At 39.1% G+C, this 20844-nt stretch overlaps 1 protein-coding gene across 1 annotated transcript in view; it reads right to left on the reverse strand.

Moving 5' to 3' along the window:
• LOC147646115 (uncharacterized) overlaps positions 1-20844 on the reverse strand; it is a 146464-nt gene that overhangs the window by 114490 nt on the left and 11130 nt on the right. The window lies entirely within an intron of this gene.

Genomic DNA, 20844 nt, shown 5'->3' on the forward strand with positions numbered 1-20844 from the left:
GGAAGGAGCTTGGGTTCATGCAATGCTAAAGGTTCACAGACGTTGAGTCGAGAAATCATAAGCTTATGTTCCTATAGCTTCAAGTAAGAATATGCCATAAGTAAATAAGAAACTGCATTGAGTGAGATGGTGGAGAGATTTCAACTGTAATTGTGTGATTTTATAGAGTAAGCTATGAATCTAAATATTATCCTAAGAAGCACATGTGTGTAGGTGAGCTAGCAGTGTATTGGGTGAAAAGCAGACACAGTGCAGCAGAACTTGGCAAAGGTGAAAGGTGATTAAGTAATAATAAACTCCATGTCAGCTGTCCATTGGGCCAAAATGTGATATATTGCTGTGTAACAAAGAAACTCGTGACTACCTTTGAGCTATGGCCCACTTGTTACCCCTCCAAAATCTCATGCCTTCAGACTGAGACCTTTTCTGATGCATTCCAGCAATAAATCGACTTAACAGCACCAGTGGTCCCACCGCTCATTATTTACAGCCTGACAATGGGCCAAACCCTGTTGTTCAAGAGATCCAAGAGTAACTCCAAGACTGCTCTGTGGAGAGAGAAAACAAAGAGAACTTGTCCTAAGAGAACAAAGGTTGCTCCTCAGTCAAGGCAGGATGGATGGAACAGAGTTTCTAAAATGTAACAAGTAGCAGAAGCAGAGTAGTTTGCAGAAGAAATTGTTATACAAGCACTTGTCCTAGGGAAATAAAACTGATGTTGCTAATATGGAATTGATCATGACTATTATTCCTTAGCAGCCATCTGAACATTTATACTATTGGCTATCCAGGCTCACACTATTCTAACCCAATAGGAAAAACAGCACAAAAGTGATGTACACTTGTAATAAATGTTTCCAGATATACCACCCCTGGGGACCGTGCATCGTTCATGCGCTGCAGTGCCCCAAGCACCCACATCCTGCCCCACAACTGAGCTCTGAGGTGGGACTAAACCAAAGGAAATTGGGATTTTGGCCACTGATGCTTCTGACTAAACCCAGGAATGCCTGTTCCTGTGCCAAAGGAACTGCACAGCCATCAGCCTGCTGCAGCACTGCTGGGGCATCTCAAAGAAGCATGTGGGCCTGTGCCTCACCCCTGGAGCCCCCTGGGCACATTTGTGAGCCACAGAGATGAGGCTGCAATGGTCATAAGGAAAGAGAAGAAGAAAGTCACAGAAGAATGGGGGAAGATGTAGGAGATGGTGGGAGGAGGAAGCCAGAGGGACCAAATGGGTAACTTTCATCCAAATTGGGAGCTATGAGGCAGGGACCCAAGAGATGTGGAATAGAGACCCCATCACCTGTGACTTCCTTTCTCAGCTGAAAAGAAAAAGAATAGAGAAATAGCTGGGTTTTAGCTGTGTGTCTAGATATGAAGCCATGTTACGTTTTTGAATGGCTCCACACAAGTTCTTCAAGTTTTCTCCAAGCCTGCAGGTTCCCCTGCCCCAGGACCACCAGTGGCCAGTTTTGTTGGTTTTGCATGGGTTAAATTTTGGTGAGGAGGGAAGAAGCCAGCCATGGGAATGCTATTTCTGCTAAAAGGAGCTGCTAAAAGCTTTCTCCATGCCTGGCAAAACCAATCACTGTCTGGCTCTGAGAACAGGCCCATTGCTAAGCCAATTAGAAAAGCTGGAAACACTTTGATGACAACAGATTTAAGAGAGGAAAGAAACGTGGGAAGCTCTCTTTCTTTCTGCCCTCCGAGGGGTGGTGAGGGGGCACCGAACCCCTTCCCAGCAGGCCATCTGTGGTGGTTTGGCATTTTAGAGATAAAAGCAGAAAACACCCACAGAAGTGATTTCTCTGAGAGCGGCTGCTGGGAGTTTCTCTCTGCTTGAGATCAGGCCAAGAGCTGGCCAGTTCTGAGAACTGACAGCATTTTGCAGCACTGAAAAGTGAGATCACCTTTGTGAATAGCACCTTCTAAAAGCTCCAGCTGGGGAAGTTGTCTCTTTTTGTTTGCAGCCTGGAAAGGTATTGGAGCTGTGGTGTGGCTGGCCCCGCTGCCCGCGGCCTGTGTGGCCTGGAGGGGCTGGGCTGGAGCCCAGTGGCTCTGGGCTGGGGGGATGGAGACTGCGGGACTTCCCCCGGCCCCAGGCCAGGCCGGGCTCTGCTGTGGCCCCTCTCGGGAAGCCCTCCCAGTCCCATTCCAGTGGGGTGGCTGAAGCCCTCCCCAGGGGGACCCCGGCCCTAAGCTGGGCCGGGCCACGGCTGCTGACATCTCGCCCATCCCCGCCATGGCCTGCACAGACGGCTCCAAGCTGGAAACCGTCCCCTGCCTTCCAGGGGCTGCTGAGCTGAAATCCCACACCAGGAATGCCTGCCACACCTTGGGCCACATTTAACCCTTTCACTACACAGATGAGACCTGCAGCCTTCATCCCCTCTCCAGAGAGCGCAAAGTGGGAGCGATCGACACGTAAAAGACAACATCAAACATCAAGGTCAGTACGAGGAAGAGTCAAGCCTCAGGTGGAAGGAGAATGAGGAGATGCTTTAATGAGCTGAAATAGTCTTTTGCTAGGGCCATGGAGATGGACAATAACATTCTGAAAAATAACTCCTTTCATTAATGAAAGAGTATTGGGGGGAATGAAGGATTCAAAGTGTAAATCTGAGCAAAGGTATCCATTGATGAAGCCAAGCAGGTGGTGGAGTATCTGTGATCCCATGAGATGCGTGAACAGAGAGAGAGAGATGAGAGCTGATGAAGATCCTTTGTCCCCAGGGAGAGAAGAGGAAAACTTCTGTCCCCAGAGATGATCACCAAGACAGATGAAGAGAGTAACTCTTGAATCTTTAAAATAATACCCCTTGAGTTCATGGCCCGTGAACACACCTCAGAGTGGTGTGGAAATGGGAGGAAGGCATGATGGCAGAGTTTTGCCCTGGGTGGCTGCTATTCATGGAAAGGAAAAAGCACAAGAAAAGTCTTTTCTTGTGGACAACTCTCCATGGAATAACAAGAGAAAACTCCTCTCCCTACAGATACTGATGAAAAGGCTATCGTATAGTTGGTACTGCATTAACATCCCAAGTTTTGTCCCTACACTGTCAGTTGAGAAAGGAAAAAGTTGGTTGGGGAGAGAAAAGGTTTCTGGAGGTTTTATTCTGGTTTCTTATTTCTTATAGTCCTGTTAATAAAGTTTCTTTATTCCTTCTAACTTTTAAGCCTGGTTTTCCCTTCTCCTAATCCATATCTCACAGTGAGAAATGAGTAAGTGCCCTGGAGATTTCAGCCAGCGCTAAACCCACCACATTATTTAGTGCATTAGCCAAAAAACTCAATTTAGCGAATCTCAGCCACTGCACCAGGCTGAAGCTGAGGATCCCCAGCCAAGCTCAGAGGGAGGAGAACACAGCATTTGTGGGATCCTTTCCAGTCTGACTTGCTTTAGCTGGAGCCTGGGGGAGGAGAGAGCAGGAGAAGGGTTGGCTGAGTCCTCTCCCCTCTGCCTTGCCCTTCTCTGCTGGATCCTCAGTTCATCCCACACCCACCCCAAGACTCCATCCCCATCCTACTGGTGCTGACGGGATTAAAGGAGATAAAGAGGAGATTAAAAAGATAGAGAGGAGAGAAAAAGAGAAGTTTAAATGCAATTTAAATATGAAAGAAATACCTATGTTAGTGAGTGCTGAGAGTTCCAAGGGAGCTGAAGGGTTTGGGAAGGGCCAGGAGCCCGTGAAGGGCTCAGGAGCTGCTGCTGCCGGGAGGGAGGAAATGCACCAATGGCTCCCAGCAGAGTCTGTGCTTTGAGGCTCTTTCCCAAACAGCTGCAGGAGGGAAAGCAGCTGAGTTTGGAGGAAGAGTTTTCTGCTGAGGTTTCCTGTTTGGAGCTGTCACAAGCTTGAGCTGCTCAAGGGAAACGCGGCTCTGCTTCCAGCAGGGCCCAACTGCCCGGGAGCACAACTTGGTTCCCTGGCCCTGAGCCAACGGGCAGCAGCAGCTTCTGTTCCCTCCTGGCTCTTGTGTCATTTCCAGCAGCACAAGACACACCAAGAAAAGCTCCTCCAGAACATGCCATGAGAAACACAACCTGATTTCATTGCATGAAGGAGCTCTGACAGTCCCACGGGCTCAGGGTTGTTTGTCAGTGAACAGAGCAGGGAAAAGCACAGACACATTCCCTGCACAGGGAATCACAGGAGGAAAGTGCAGCGCCGGAGGATGTGCTTGGTTACAACGTTCCCACGGCAGTTTTGGGGATAAAATCGTCAGCAGAGAGAAAAGAAAAAGTCCTACCAAGGGTGGGCTGGGGAGGGCTGGTGCTTCCCGGGAGGCTCCCAAAGCTCAACAGTGTGGAAGAGTGGCTAGCTAACAAAGGTCGTGTTCCCATGCAGCAATTAGCTGAGAAAGAATTAAACAACAGTGGAGTGTAGTTGGTATGAGATGTTGCAATGTCAGAAAGACCTTACTGATAACTGTGAACTGAGAACAGGACACTGTGATCAGAAGAATGTGGATTCAGCACAGATGAATGACCACAAGAATGTGGAACTAGGTGGAGTTGTCCTTAAACAAAATACCCAATAATGAGCTTGCTTTTGCACTATGTGTGAGCCTAATTATTGATGTTATATAGGGAGTTTGGAGTTGCCAATAAATGAGACTTGCTGATCATTCATATTGAGTGCTGCTTGTCTCCCGCCGAACTCATCAAATGGCGCCCGAACAAATGGGACCCTTGGGACCTTTGGGACCTTTGGGACATTAAAAAGCGAAGGCCACGGGAGTCGGCGACAGGGGACGGGTCCTCCGCAGCAAGGACGGCGAAAAGCAACGGTGCCGCGCCCCAGGCGACCTCAGAGGAGAGTCCTGGCCGTAACGTGCTGCCAAACCTTGTAGGGCTGCAACAGCGCTGACGGTAAGATGGAAAGGCAAGCAGCACATGATTTATTTACCTGCTTTTTAGAAAAGCCACAGCTTAAGGGTTTTGATTTGCGCAAGGAGCTTCCTGGACTTCTTGCTTATGGGTATGCTCATTCTTTTACCTCCCACTGCTGGGCAAACACTCCTATCTATGCTGCCCATGGAAAGAGGGAGGGAGAGTCAGAGAGAAGGAAATAATGAGAAAGAAATTCCAGAGCAAACGCTGAAACAACGAACAGAATCTGTTCAGTTACGGCAGGATGTGATATATCCTGAACTATTTGCTTCACTTTTGGAGTCACTCTTAACACTACAATCATATTCAAGTTCCAACTTTGCTACCCTGGAAGAAAAGAATCCAAATTTAGATTGGTTTCCACCCGAACCAGGGGGACATGGGGGAGCACTGAGGTGTGCGCAGAGAGCGGAGGCACCCCTGGGGCAGAAGCAGTGCAGAAAAAGTTCCAAGGCCACACTGAACAATTACAGAAACAGCTGAGCAGGAACAGGTGGCTCAGAGAGCTTCAGAAAGAGACAAAATAGCCAAAAAATCACAAACTATATGGTACCTAGTTCAAAATTCATCACTGTAATTAGAAGTTGATAAGCTGCAATGGTCACCGTTGTTAGCACCTGGCCGTGAGAGACTTTTTGTGTAACATCGCCTGCTTTTGTAAAAATTGTGCCCCTTTTTTCCTCTATCAGTGAACAAGAGAGATTGAGAGAAACAACTGTATGTGTTAAAGTTAACTTTGTGAGGTTTTTGGGGTTTTTTCCTGCGAGAGTATGTGGAGAATGTGAAGAAAGACAACAGCAGCAGAGAGCAGCAGCAGGGCGGGCAGTCCACCCCCCCCCCCTCCCTCTCTAAGAAAAAGCACTGGGATAGTACCCAGTTTGTTAAAAAGTCATGGTTCATGGGTTTTTTAAATGTTTTTATATACCCTTTTAGAGTTAATTTTGTGGTTTAAGTAATAATGAATTTATGCAATTGGAGTTTTTTAGAGTTTTCCTGGAGAAATTATTGTGAATCTTTGAAAGTTTAAATAGGTCCCTTTTCAAAAAAAAGGTGTTTAAGGTGAATATTAAAGAAGTTACCTTGCAATAATTAGTTTTAAAACCTAAGGTTAAATATGGTATGATTTACAGCTTCTAAGAAAACCTTCCATTAATCTTATCTACAAAAGAGATTTGTGGTTTAAAAAATAATTAGTTAAGAGAACTTACCTGTACAAGACAAAGTTAAGTTAAAGTATATATTACCCATTTGCTTGTTTTTTCCACAATTTTAATAAGGTAATTTCAATGTGAGTCCTTTTGTTATATAAAATACATATAACTGCATATATACCAATTTGGATTTTAGATTTTAGTTTAAGAATTGGACTTAATGTTTCTGAAAAGTGCTACAAAAGCTGAATGGCAACTTGCCAAATCCTGTGTTGTTGTGGTTTTTCTCTAGAAAAACTGCACTTTAAAATCCTAACCAATTTGAACATATACTAGGCAAATTCCTGTTTTGAATGAGTATTTTTAGTACCATTTGCAGTTATTGTGAGTTATTCTCAAAGCTAGATGACATAGAATTGTGATGTATTTGTTATGTTTTTATAATCTTTATAGTGAATCCATGTTACTGTTATATTGTGTTTAGAAGGTATATATCAAACTTTTAGCTGCCTTTGTAGTAACAGAATAAGATTTAAGGTATGTTTTTATTTAATATAGATTAAGTGTTAATAGAATTAAGCGAAGTCAGGTTTTATTATGTTTAGGCTTGAATGTTTTTAAGTTAAGTTTTATAACACCCTTGACTTCATCAGGAGTTCTATTGGTTGTTGCAATCTCTGCAGTTTTTGTTTGTTATAGCTTTCTTATTTTTCAGTGTTTCCAGAATTTTAAGAAGATTTACCATTGCTGAGGATCAGCTGCCATGGGAGAGGCTTCAGATTAAACCAGCTGCTGAATGGTTTAATTGGTCTGGTACCTGAGGCTTCTGATCATTTGATTTGTACAAATGTATTTTAACAGTTTGCTGTGCTGTAAGCATCTCCTAGCTGCTGCTATTGAGAACCTTGTTTTAGAAATGAGTTAAGAGGCATCTTTCCAGTTTAAAGCCAGGCCCTGGCCAAGCCTTGACTTTACCTGGACAGAAAGTTTGCCAGCAGATCCAGATGTTTTCTGTCCCAAATCAGTATTTGAGTCACTTTTTGACTCAACAATTTGACCCTATTAATATGACAGCTGGATCAATTTTGAAGTGGGCTTGGAGAATCATTTCCGGAGGTGGTGATCCAATCCTTCACTGATGATTTTTTGTTTCTGTTGGTTTGCTAACTATGGGATGCTGGTGCAGTGTTTTAGTAATTAACAGTAGTTTTATATTACATATCTTATTAATAATGTTTATGATTTAATTGATTTTTAACTGCTCTAGGTTCTTACTAATTGTATATAGTTTTGTGTTAATGTTGATGTGTATAACAGAAGTACATCTCGTTTTTTGGTTTTTTTTAAAAAAACGGGGGAAATTGATGCCCTAAAAGCATTTGATTAGTGTAATTCATTAACTTCAAGGGGAGAAGTGTCTGTGTTTTGTTGGCAGGTTCAAAAAGGTCACCTGTCCATCTGACCAGACTGTGCCTCTGAACACACGAGATCCAGTGAACAGAGAAGTCACCACACAGCCTTGGTACTCCAGACATGGATCAGAAGTGGAGCTGTCAGGACACAGTTGTGTCTGAGCACTACACAGACAGTTGCCAACAGAAATTTTATGTTGTTATTATGATGTTGTGTCTCTACCAATTTTTCAGTTATCCTTTGTATTAAGATTTAGAAGGATGTGAAGAACAACCTGAACATCAAAGCCCTCAGTCACCGATCAGCTGCCAGCTGACATCACGGGAGCAGTGAACGTTCCAAGACTGAATCGTGTTAAATCATAGTCTGTTTGTGAAGGAAATTCTGTAGAAGATCTAAGAAAAGTATAGACTCCATCTAACTGTATATAAAGCAAATTGTAGTTGTGTGTTTACCCTTTCAGCAAATTGCTTTCACGCTTAGACTACATATATACCAGAGCACGTGTGTTAAAAGTAGTTAGATAATAGTTTAAGATAAAGAGTTTAGCCTGTATGGCAATTGTTATATTAGTATAAAGTATAAGCATTTCCCCCTTCAAGAGCTAGTGAAATGAAATGAGCTTTGAAAGTTCATTTAACATTAAAGTTTAGCTGTGAGTTTGCAAGTTTGGTGTCATTTACATGGAACAAACTGCTTATGGTAATTGTGTTGTGTATAGTCCCGACCAACTGTCTGCTAACTAACATCCAAAAGTGACAGAACATATGGGTCACTCTGGCACATTGAACTGGCCAAAGGTCAATGTGTCTGAGCCTAGCCACACCTGGAGATCCTTTTCACACCTGTCTCATAGGAGTCCCTGAATGGGATCCTCAAGCATTTAAAGGTTTAATTAGTAATGAGACTCGACTGAATCAATTTGCAATGTTGCAAGAGTGCAATTGCACTGTTGGCTTCACATTAAGACAACTTGAAGCCTGCTGGCAAGCAAAAATTACCAAAGTTCTCAATGTTACCATAGGGCCCCCCAGAAGAATTAGATTTGTTAGGTTCCACCAATACCTCAGGTGGATGGATAATGTTTGAACCCCCGACAAAACGTCATTCTAACAAAGTAATGCAGCACTGGGCTGCAGACAACCCTATAGCTGATCTCGTTACTACACAGAGTAAAGCCTTTATTAGTGGTGCAATCTCACAGAACAATTACCAAAGTGATTACCTAGTTCCATATTGCTAATCTGTGGAGATAGAGCATGGAATGAGATTCCTGCTAATCCACATAGAAAACCCTGTTATTTTGGGAAACTTACTTTGTTTCCATCCAAGCTTACACCAATTGTAGAATGTAGCTGATAAAATGAAAAACATCAAACAGTCAAAGTGAAGCCTGAATGAATTAAAGCTTAGCAACTCTAAAAAGGCTCGCTTGTTAGACTAATAAAAGATTGAATTTAATATCCACAATGTTAAGTGAGCTTTCAGCCGATGTGAGTAGTGTATGTCATGCAGTATTACAAAATTGAGCCACAATTGACTTTTTGCTCTTAGCACAAGGACATGGTTGTGAGGAATTTGAAGGCATGTGCTGTCTGAATCTTACTGATCATTCAGTTTCCATCCATGGGCAACTACAACAGCTACAGGATGGGTTACATGCCCTGAAAGAAGATAGTGACCCCATTGGAAGTTGGTTCTCCAGCTGGGGCATGACTGGATGGTTGAGGTCTCTTGTGCTAGAAGGGGGTTGGACTTTACTTATAATGTTAATGGGGATGAAAGTCTAAGTTGTATGTTATCTTGGCTTCATAAGGGTATAGAATGAGTCACATCCAAAGCCTGGTTTGTGCAAAAAGTGAAAGGGGGAATTGTTGCTATATTTTATATATTAATAAAGGCCTGTCTGCACAAACCAGTCTTTGAAATAAGTCGTGATATTAAAGGCTAAAGTCCTTGAAACCCTCCTGCAGAAGAGAGAGTAAAGCAAAACAAAATCCTTGTGTACAGGAGAAAAAATGTAAACCTGTGTGTGTTAGCCAATAGTAACTTGCTCTGCCCGCAGGCCCTGTAGAACCCTATAAAAGGTATGCTAAAGATAGAAATAAACGGCATTCACGTTTACTTCTGTGAAGAGCGGTGGGTTGCTGGCAGTCCTCCAATAAAGTTCTACAAATGAAACATAACAAATGTCATTGGGGTGCAGAGGCATTGGTGAAATTGATGAAACAAAAATTAATCTCGGTACGGATGCTAACAATGGCAAAATCAGTAATGTCAAAATGTGAAATCTGCTTAAAAAACAACTCAGTGACTAGACACAGGCATAGCTAGGGAAGATTAGGATAGGAACAGAATCAGGGTGACACTTGGCAAGAAGCCTCTAGTAGAGTGAAATTTGGGTGGGCCCTAGAGTCTTTGCTCGGTCCTATAGCAAACTATCAGAATAAAGAAATGTTGTACAAACTTACAGGTCAGGTAGATAAATTAGCTAGAGTGACCTGAGAAAGATTTAAAGAACTAAACGCACAATTACAATTTACTACTCCTGAAAGAGCATGGAGTGTGTGAGTTTTTTAAAGGGATGGATTGATCATTGCTGCATCCACACCCCAAATGTGACTGCACATGTAGAATATGACATCAATCAATTGCAACAAATAGAGCACGGAGCACAGGAAGAGCAAAAGGATTTGTCTCCAAGTTGGTTAGGCAAAATCTTCAAAGGGTTAGGGTGGAATGTGAGTTCATGGATTAAATCTATCATTGAGAGTGTGATCATCTTACTAACTGTATTCTTAGCAATTTGGTTAATTTACAGCATCTTCAAGGGAGAAATACGGAAAAAAATGTCCTGGAACCAGAAAATAATAAAGGCACTGATGTGAGATTCACACCCACCATCTTCTGGTTCTCCAGTTCGTGACAACATCCAGGACAACGCTTACATCACTCAAGGATTCGAAGAACATCAAGTATAAACTCAGAAACAAAGGACTGTATCAAGTGAAAACATTTGCACTTCTAGTGAAGTAAAAATGCTTTCAAAGGGGGGAATAATAGTAAAAGGTCTTAAAATCTTAGAAAATTCAGGGACTTAGAAATAAAGTTAGGTTTGGCAAGCCTGGGAAAAGTAGGCTCTGGGAAATGTTAGGCCTTGTCCTTGCTAAAGATCAGGTGAAACTGCACCTGTGTTAGCAGTATATAATAAATGATACAATTGTTAGATATGATTAGATATTATTATTGTTTAAAGAACATGAGAAACAATGTTAGGGGGCTGGGGGGGGATCATGAGAAATCCATGCTTGGGTAACATCAATGTATACAATAGAACGATGTTAGTTTAATAATTAATATGTAAGTTTTATAACAATAGAGTAGAAAAACATGTTCAACTCAAAACCAAGTCGGGTCAGATTTGGGTATGTGTACCCCTGACACCCAGATCTCTTAATAAAGCACCTGCATATAATCATTCATGATTATGTGTGTTCCTGAACGCTAACAATTTCATCAGATTTTACTGGAAATTTGTGAGAAATTTGTGTAATTTTGTGGGATATTTTGTAAAATTTTGTGAGATATTGAGGAGATTTAGGGAATTTTGTGGGAAATTTTCTGGAATTTTGAGGATTTTTCTAGAATTTTGTGGGATTCTGAGAAGACTTGAAGAGTTTTTTGGTATTTTTCTGGAATTTTGTGGAACACTGTGGAGATTTTGTGGATGTTTCTGGAATTTGGTAGGGTTTTGTGCAGATTTAGGGAATTTTGTGGGATTTTTCTGGAATTTGGTGGGATTTTTCTTGAATTTTGTGGGGCTTTTCAAGAATTTTGTGATTTTTTTTTTCTGGAATTCTGTGTAAATAGGAGGAGATTCTGTGGGATGTTTCTGGAGATTGGTAGGGTTTTGATAAGATTGAGGGTTTTTTTTATTTTTCTTCAATTTTATGGGATTTTTCTGGAATTTTGTAGAAATTTATGAAGATACTTTGGGATGTTTCTGGAAATATGTAGGGTTTTGAGAAGTTTTAGGAAATTTTGTGGGTGTTTTCTGCCATTTTGTGGGATTTTAAGGAGACTTGAAGGATTTTGTGGGAGGTTTATAGAATTATTGGGATTTTTATGGAATATTGTGGGGTTTTTGTGGAATTTTGTGGGATTTTGAGGAGACTTGAGGAATTTTGAGGGATTTTTCTTAGGCTTTGTGGAAATTGGAGCAGATTTTTTGGGATGTTTCTGGAATTCGATAGGGTTTTGAGACGTTTCAGGGATTTTGGTGGGATTTTTCTGGAATTTCATGGGATTTTTCTGAGCTTTTGTGGGGTTTTGATAAAATTTAAATACTTTTGTGGGATTTTTTTTGAATGTTGTGAAATTTTGTGGGATTTTGAGGAGTCTTGAAGAATTTTGGGGGGATTTTTCTGGAATATTGTGGGGATTGTTCCTTAAATTTTGTGTGATGCTTCTGGAATTTCATGGGGGTTTTATGGAAGTTTGAAGGATATTGTGGAGACATGAAGAATTTTCAGGCATCTTTCTTAGATTTTGTGGGAATTTGTGGAGATTTTGTGGGATGTTTCAGAAATTCGGTGGGATTTTGAGAAGATTGATGGAATTCTGTGGGATTTTTTTTTAATGTTGTGGGATTTTTTTGGAGTTATTCTGGAATTATGAGGAGATTTTGTGGGATGATTCTGGAATTATTGAGGTTTTTGTGAAATTTTGAAGGAATTTGGGAATACTTGAAGAATTTTGTGGGCTTTTTCTTAGATTTTGTGGAAATTTGTGGAGATTTTGTGGGATGTTTCAAAAATTTGATTGGGTTTTGAGAAGATTTAAGGACTTATTTTATTTTTTTCTGCAATTTTGAGGGATTTATATGCTATTTTTGGGGATTTTTTTTTAATTTTGTGGGATTTTTCTGGAATGTTGTGGGATAATGAAGAGACTTGAAGAATTTTGAGGGATATTTCTGGAATTTTGTTGAAAGTGGAAGAGATCTGTGTGGATGTTTCTGGAATTTTGAGGAAATATTTTGGAATGTTGTGGAAATTGGAAGAGTTTTTTTTATGTTTCTGGAATTTGGTGACATTTTGAAGAATTTTGTGGCACTTTTGTGGAATTTTTGTAGAATTTTGTGGGATTTTGAGAAGACTTGAACAATTTTGTGGGATTTTTCTTAGATTGTGTGGAAATTTGTGGAGATTTTTGGGATATTTCCAGAATTTGGAGGGGGTATTGTAGAATTTTGAGGGATATTGAGGAAACATGTAGAATTCCGCGGGATTTTTCTTAGATTTTGTGGAACTTTGTGGAGATTTTGTGGGATGTTTCAAAAATTTGGTAGGGTTATGAGAAGATTTAAGGATTTTTTTTGGTTTTTGCTGCAATTTTGTAGGATTTTTCTGTAATTTTGTGATATATTGAGGAAACTTGATGAATTTTGAGGGATATTTCTAATATTTTCTGGAAATCTGTGGAGATTTTGTGAGATGATTCTGGAATTTGGTGAAGGGAGAAAATTTAGGTAATTTTGTGGTATTTTTTTCAAATGTTGTCAAACTTCTCTTAAATTTTGTGGAATTTTCTCAAATTGTGAGGGATTTTTGTAGAATTTTGTGGAAATTGTGGCGATTTTGTGGGATGTTTCTGGAATTCAGTAAAGTTTTGAGAAGATTTAGGGAATTTTGTGGTATTTTTTTCTTTAATGTTGTGTGATTTTTTTTAAAATTTTGTGGGATATTGAAGAGATTTTTGTGGAAGTTTCTTGAATTTTGTGAGATTTTTTTCAAATTTTGAAACATTTTGAAGACTCATGAAAATTCTTTTAGGCATTTTTCTTAGATTGTGTGGAAATTTGTGGAGAATTTTGTGGGATATATCTGGAATTTTGTGAGCCTGTGAGAAGATTTAAGGAATTTCTTACTTTTTTTCTAGAATTTTGTGGGATGTTTATAGAATTTTTGGGATTTTTTTTGAATGTTGTGGGGTTTTTGAGGAATTTTGCAGGATATTGAGGAGCCTTGAAGAATTTTGAGGGATTTTTCTAAGGTTTTGTGGAAATTTGTAAAGATTATGTGGGATGATTCTGGAATGTCGTAAGGTTTTGAGAAGATTTAGGAAATTTTGTGGGTGTTTTCTGCCATTTTTTGGGATTTTTCTGGAATTTTGAGGGATGTTTCTGGAATTTTTTGATGTTTTTGTGTAATTTGGGTGATTTTGAGGAGACTTGAAGAATTTTGATGGCCTTTTTCTTAGATTTTGTGGAAATTAGTGGAGATTTTGTAGGGTGTTTTTGGAATTTGGTGGGCTTATGAGAAGATTAAGGTAATTTCATGGTTTTTTTTCTGGAATTTTGTGGACTATTTCTGGAATTTTGTGTTATTTTGAGGAGACTTGAAGAATTTTGAGGGGTTTTTCTTAGATTGTGTGGAAATTTGTGGAGATTTTGTGGGATATTTCTGGAATTTGGTGGGCTTATGAGAAGATTCAGGAACTTTTTTTGAGGGAATGTATCTGGAATTTGGTGGGATTTTTTTTGAATGTTGTGGAATTGTATGGAATTTTGTGGGATTTTGAGGAGACTTGAAGTATTTTGTGGGTTGTTTCTAGAAGTGTTAGTATTTTTTTTGAATGTTTTGTGGTTTCTGTGGAATTTTGTGGAATATTGAGGAGACTTGAAGAATTTTTAAGGATTTTTCTTAGGTTTAGTGGAAATTTGTAAAGATTATGAGGGATGTTTCTAGAATTTGGTAGGGTTTTGAGAAGATTTAGGGAATTTTGTGGATTTTTTTTCTGGAATTTTGTGAGGTGTTTCTAGAATTTGGTGGGATTTTTTTGGAATGCTGTGGTAATTTTCTTGAATTTTGTAGGATTTTGAGGAGACCTGAAGAATTTTGTGGGATTTTTCTTAGGTTTTGTGGAAATTTGTGAAGATTATGTGGGACATTTCTGGAATTTGGTAGGGGTTTGAGAAGATTTAGGGAATTTTGTGGGTTTTTTTTGGAATTTTGTGGAATGTTTCTGGAATTTTGTGGGATTTTGAGGAGACTTGAAGAATTTTGAGTACATTTTTCTTAGATTGTGTGGAAATCAGTGGAGATTTTGTGGGATGTTTCTGGAATTTGGTAGGGTTATGAGAAGATTTTTGGAATTTGGTGGGATTTTTTTTGAATGTTTTGATAATTTTCTGGAATTTTGTGTGATTTTGAGGAGCCTTGAACAGTTGTGTGTGATTTTTCTTAGATTTTGTGGAAATTTGTGGAGATTTTTGTGGTGATTTTCTGGAATTTGGTGGCGTTTTCAGAAGATTTAGGGAATTTTGTTGGGTTTTTTTTGGAATGTTGTGTCAGTTTTCTTGGATTTTGTGGGATTTTGAGGAGCCTTGAAGAATTGTGTGGGATTTTTGTTTGAATGCGTGGAAACCTGTGGAGATTTTGTGGGATATTTCTAGAATTTGGTAGGCTTATGAGAAGATCTGGGTAATTTTGCTTTTCTGTCTGGAATTTTGTGAGATGTTTCTGGAATTTGGTGGGATTTCTTTGGAATGTTGTGGAATTGTCTGGAATTTTGTGGGATTTTGAGGAGACTTGAAGGAATGTGTGGGATGTTTCTGGAATTTTTAGGATTTTTTTTGAATGTTGTGGAGGTTCTGTGGAATTTTGTGGGATATGGAGGAGACTTGAAGAACTTTGAGGGATCTTTCTTAGGTTTAGTGGAAAGTTGTAACGATTGTGTGGGATGTATCTGGAAGTTGGTGGGCTTATGAGAAGATTTTGGGGACTTGGTGGGGTTTTTTTTTTGTAAGTTTGTGAGGTGTTTCTGGAATTTGGTGGGATTGTTTTGGAATGTTGTGGTGATTTTCTGGAATTTTGTGGGATTTTGAGGAGCCTTGAAGAATTGTGTGGGATTTTCCTTAGATTGTGCGGAAATTAGTGGAGATTTTTGTGGTGATTTTCTGGAATTTGGTGGGGTTTTCAGAAGCTTTAGGGAATTTTGTTGGATTTTTTTGGAATGTTGTGGCAGTTTTCTTGGATTTTGTGGGATTTTGAGGAGCCTTGAAGAATTGTGTGGGATTTTTCTTAGATTGTGTGGAAATTTGAGGCGATTTTGTGGGATATTTCTGGAATTTGGTGGGCTTATGAGAAGATATTGTGGGTTTTGTGGATTTTTTTTCTGGAATTTTGTGAGATGTTTCTGAAATTTGGTGGGATTTCTTTGGAATGTTGTGGAATTGTCTGAAATTTTGTGGGATTCTGAGGAGACTTGAAGAACTTTGAGTACATTTTTCTTAGATTGTGTGGAAATTAGTGGAGATTTTGTGGGAAGTTTCTGGAATTTGGTGGGGTTTCCAGAAGTTTAAGGGAATTTTCTGGAATTTTCTTGTAAAGTTGTGGTAATTTTCTTGAATTTTGTGGGATTTTGAGGAGCCTTGAAGAATTGTGTGGGATTTTTCTTAGATTGTGTGGAAATTAGTGGAGATTTTGTGGGATGTTTCTGGTATTTGGTGGGCTTATGAGAAGATTTTGGGAAATTCGTGCGGGTTTTTTTGCAAGTTTGTGGGATGTTTCTGGAATTTTGTGGGATTCTGAGGAGCCTTGAAGAATTGTGTGGGATTTTTCTTTGTGCGGAAATTTGTGGAGATTTTTGTGGGATATTTCTGGAATTTGGTAGGCTTATGAGAAGATATAGGGAATTTTGTGGATTTTTTTCTGGAATTTTGTGAGGTGTTTCTGGAATTTGGTGGGATTTTTTTGGAATGTTGTGGTAATTTTCTGGAATTTTGTGGGATTTTGAGGAGACCTGAAGAATTTTGTGGGATTTTTCTTAGGCTTTGTGGGAATTTGTGAAGATCATGTGGGATATTTCTGGAATTTGGTAGGGTTTTGAGAAGATTTAGGGAATTTTGTGGGTTTTTTCTGGAATTTTGTGGAATGTTTCTGGAATTTTGTGGGATTTTGAGGAGACTTGAAGAATTTTGAGGGATTTTTCTTAGATTGTGCGGAAACTTGTGGAGATTTTTGTGGGATATTCCTGGAGTTTTGTAAGCTTATGAGAAGATTTTGGGAATTTCGTGGATTTTTTTCTGGAATTTTTGAGGTGTTTCTGGAATTTGGTGGGATTTTTTTGGAATGTTGTGGAATTGTCTGAAATTTTGTGGGATTCTGAGGAGACTTGAAGAACTTTGAGTACATTTTTCTTAGATTGTGTGGAAATTAGTGGAGATTTTGTGGGATGTTTCTGGAATTTGGTAGGGTTATGAGAAGATTTTTGGAATTTGGTGGGATTTTTTTCGAATGTTGTGGTAATTTTCTGGAATTTTGGGGGATTTTGAGGAGCCTTGAAGAATTGTGTGGGATTTTTCTTAGATTGTGTGGAAATTTGAGGCGATTTTGTGGGATATTTCTGGAATTTGGTGGGCTTATGAGAAGATATTGGGGATTTTGTGGATTTTTTTCTGGAATGCTGTGGGATGTTTCTGGAATTTGGTGGGATTTCTTTGGAATGTTTTGGAATTGTCTGGAATTTTGTGGGATTCTGCAGAGACTTGAAGAATTGTGTGGGATTTTTCTTCAATTTTGTGGAAATTTGTGGAGATTTTCTGGAAATTTGGTGGGGTTTTCAGAAGATTTAGGGAATTTTGTTGGATTTTTTGGAATGTTGTGGCAGTTTTCTTGGATTTTGTGGGATTTTGAGGAGCCTTGAAGAATTGTGTGGGATTTTTGTTAGAATGTGTGGAAACTTGTGGAGATTTTGTGGGATATTTCTGGTATTTGGTGGGCTTATGAGCAGATCTGGGTAATTTTGCTTATTTTTTCTGGAATTTTGTGAGATGTTTCTGGAATTTGGTGGGATTTCTTTGGAATGTTGAGGAATTGTCTGGAATTTTGTGGGATTTTGAGGAGACTTGAAGGAATTTGTGGGATGTTTCTGGAATTTTTAGGATTTTTTTTGAATGTTGTGGAGTTTCTGTGGAATTTTGTGGGATATTGAGGAGACTTGAAGAACTTTGAGGGATCTTTCTTAGGTTTAGTGGAAATTTGTAAAGATTGTGTGGGATGTATCTGGAAGTTGGTGGGCTTATGAGAAGATTTTGGGGACTTCGTGGGGTTTTTTTTTGTAAGTTTGTGAGGTGTTTCTGGAATTTGGTGGGATTGTTTTGGAATGTTGTGGTAATTTTCTGGAATTTTGTGGGATTTTGAGGAGCCTTGAAGAATTGTGTGGGATTTTCCTTAGATTGTGCAGAAATTAGTGGAGATTTTTGTGGTGATTTTCTGGAATTTTGTGGGGTTTTCATAAGATTTAGGGAATTTTGTTGGATTTTTTTGGAATGTTGTGGCAGTTTTCTTGGATTTTGTGGGATTTTGAGGAGCCTTGAAGAATTGTGTGGGATTTTTCTTAGATTGTGTGGAAATTTGTGGAGATTTTGTGGGATATTTCTGGAATTTGGTGGGCTTATGAGAAGATTTAGGAAATTCGTGCGGGTTTTTTTGCAAGTTTGTGGGGTGTTTCTGGAATTTTGTGGGATTTTGAGGAGCCTTGAAGAATTGTGTGGGATTTTTCTTTGTGCGGAAATCTGTGGAGATTTTTGTGGGATATTTCTTTAATTTGGTAGGCTTATGAGAAGATTTTGGGACTTTTGTGGATTTTTTTCTGGAATTTTGTGAGGTTTTTCTGGCATTTTGTGGGATTTTGAGGAGTCTTGAAGTGTTTTGAGGGGTTTTTCTTTGATTGTGCGGAAATTTTTGGAGATTATGTGGGATATTTCTGGAATTTGGTAGGGTTTAGAGAAGATTTAGGAAATTTTGTGGGTTTTTTCTGGAATTTTGTGGAATGTTTCTGGAATTTTGTGGGATTTGGAGGAGACTTGAAGAATTTTGAGGGATTTTTCTTAGATTGTTCGGAAACTTGTGGACATTTTTGTGGGATATTCCTGGAGTTTTGTAAGCTTATGAGAAGATTTTGGGAATTTCGTGGGTTTTTTTCTGGAATTTTGTTCAATGTGTCTGGAATTTTGTGGGATTTTGAGGAGCCTTGGAGAATTGTGTGGGATTTTTCTTAGATTGCGTGGAAATTTGTGGAGATTTTGTGGGATATTTCTGGAATTTGGTAGGCTTATGAGAAGATTTTGGGAATTTTGTGGATTTTGTTCTGGAATTTTTGAGGTGTTTCTGGAATTGTGAGGGATTTCTTTGGAATGTTGTGGAATTGTCTGAAATTTTGTGGGATTCTGAGGAGACTTGAAGAACTTTGAGTACATTTTTCTTAGATTGTGTGGAAATTAGTGGAGATTTTGTGGGATGTTTCTGGAATTTGGTGGGCTTATGAGAAGATTTTGGGAAATTCATGTGGGTTTTTTTGCAAGTTTGTGGGGTGTTTCTGGAATTTTGTGGGATTTTGAGTAGCCTTGAAGAATTGTGTGGGATTTTTCTTAGATTGTGTGGAAATTTGAGGCGATTTTGTGGGATATTTCTGGAATTTGGTGGGCTTATGAGAAGATATTGGGGATTTTGTGGATTTTTTTCTGGAATGCTGTGGGATGTTTCTGGAATTTGGTGGGATTTCTTTGGAATGTTTTGGAATTGTCTGGAATTTTGTGGGATTCTGCAGAGACTTGAAGGATTGTGTGGGATTTTTCTTCAATTTTGTGGAAATTTGTGGAGATTTTCTGGAAATTTGTGGAGTTTTCAGAAGATTTACGGAATTTTGTTGGATTTCTTTGGAATATTGTGGCAGTTTTCTTGGATTTTGTGGGATTTTGAGGAGCCTTGAAGAATTGTGTGGGATTTTTGTTAGAATGTGTGGAAACTTGTGGAGATTTTGTGGGATATTTCTGGAATTTGGTAGGCTTATGAGGAGATCTGGGTAATTTTGCTTTTTTTTCTGGAATTTTGTGAGATGTTTCTGGAATTTGGTGGGATTTCTTTGGAATGTTGAGGAATTGTCTGGAATTTTGTGGGATTTTGAGGAGACTTGAAGGAATTTGTGGGATGTTTCTGGAATTTTTAGGATTTTTTTTGAATGTTGTGGAGTTTCTGTGGAATTTTGTGGGATATTGAGGAGACTTGAAGAACTTTGAGGGATCTTTCTTAGGTTTAGTGGAAATTTGTAAAGATTGTGTGGGATGTATCTGGAATTTGGTGGGCTTATGAGAAGATTTTGGGGACTTCGTGGGGGTTTTTTTTGTAAGTTTGTGAGGTGTTTCTGGAATTTGGTGGGATTGTTTTGGAATGTTGTGGTAATTTTCTGGAATTTTGTGGGATTTTGAGGAGCCTTGAAGAATTGTGTGGGATTTTCCTTTGATTGTGCAGAAATTAGTGGAGATTTTTGTGGTGATTTTCTGGAATTTTGTGGGGTTTTCAGAAGATTTAGGGAATTTTGTTGGATTTTTTTGGAATGTTGTGGCAGTTTTCTTGGATTTTGCGGGATTTTGAGGAGCCTTGAAGAATTGTGTGGGATTTTTCTTAGATTGTGTGGAAATTTGTGGAGATTTTGTGGGATGTTTCTGGTATTTGGTGGGCTTATGAGAAGATTTTGGGAAATTCGTGTGGGTTTTTTTGCAAGTTTGTGGGGTGTTTCTGGAATTTTGTGGGATTTTTGAGGAGCGTTGAAGAATTTTGAGGGATTTTTCTTTGTGCGGAAATTTGTGGAGATTTTTGTGGGATATTTCTGGAATTTGGTAGGCTTATGAGAAGATTTTGGGAATTTTGTGGATTTTTTTCCGGAATTTTGTGAGGTGTTTCTGGAATTTGGTGAGATTTTTTTGTAAAGTTGTGGTAATTTTCTGGAATTTTGTGGTATTTTGAGGAGACCTGAAGAATTTTGTGGGATTTTTCTTAGGTTTTGTGTAAATTTGTGAAGATTATGTGGGATATTTCTGGAATTTGGTAGGCTTATGAGAAGATTTTGGGAATTTTGTGGATTTTTTCTGGAATTTTTGAGGTGTTTCTGGAATTTGGTGGGATTGTTTTGGAATGTTGTGGTAATTTTCTGGAATTTTGTGTGATTTTGAGGAGCCTTGAAGAATTGTGTGGGATTTTCCTTAGATTGTGCGGAAATTAGTGGAGATTTTTGTGGTGATTTTCTGGAATTTGGTGGGGTTTTCAGAAGCTTTAGGGAATTTTGTTGGATTTTTTTGGAATGTTTTGGCAGTTTTCTTGGACTTTGTGGGATTTTGAGGAGCCTTGAAGAATTGTGTGGGATTTTTCTTAGATTGTGTGGTAATTTGAGGCGATTTTGTGGGATATTTCTGGAATTTGGTGGGCTTATGAGAAGATTTTGGGGGTTTTGTGGATTTTTTTCTGGAATTTTGTGGGATGTTTCTGGAATTTGGTGGGATTTCTTTGGAATGTTTTGAAATTGTCTGGAATTTTGTGGGATTCT

The sequence above is a fragment of the Cyanistes caeruleus genome, unplaced genomic scaffold (genome assembly GCF_971803275.1).
Source record: "Cyanistes caeruleus unplaced genomic scaffold, bCyaCae1.hap1.1 HAP1_SCAFFOLD_123, whole genome shotgun sequence".
Classification (NCBI taxonomy): Eukaryota; Metazoa; Chordata; class Aves; order Passeriformes; family Paridae; genus Cyanistes; species Cyanistes caeruleus.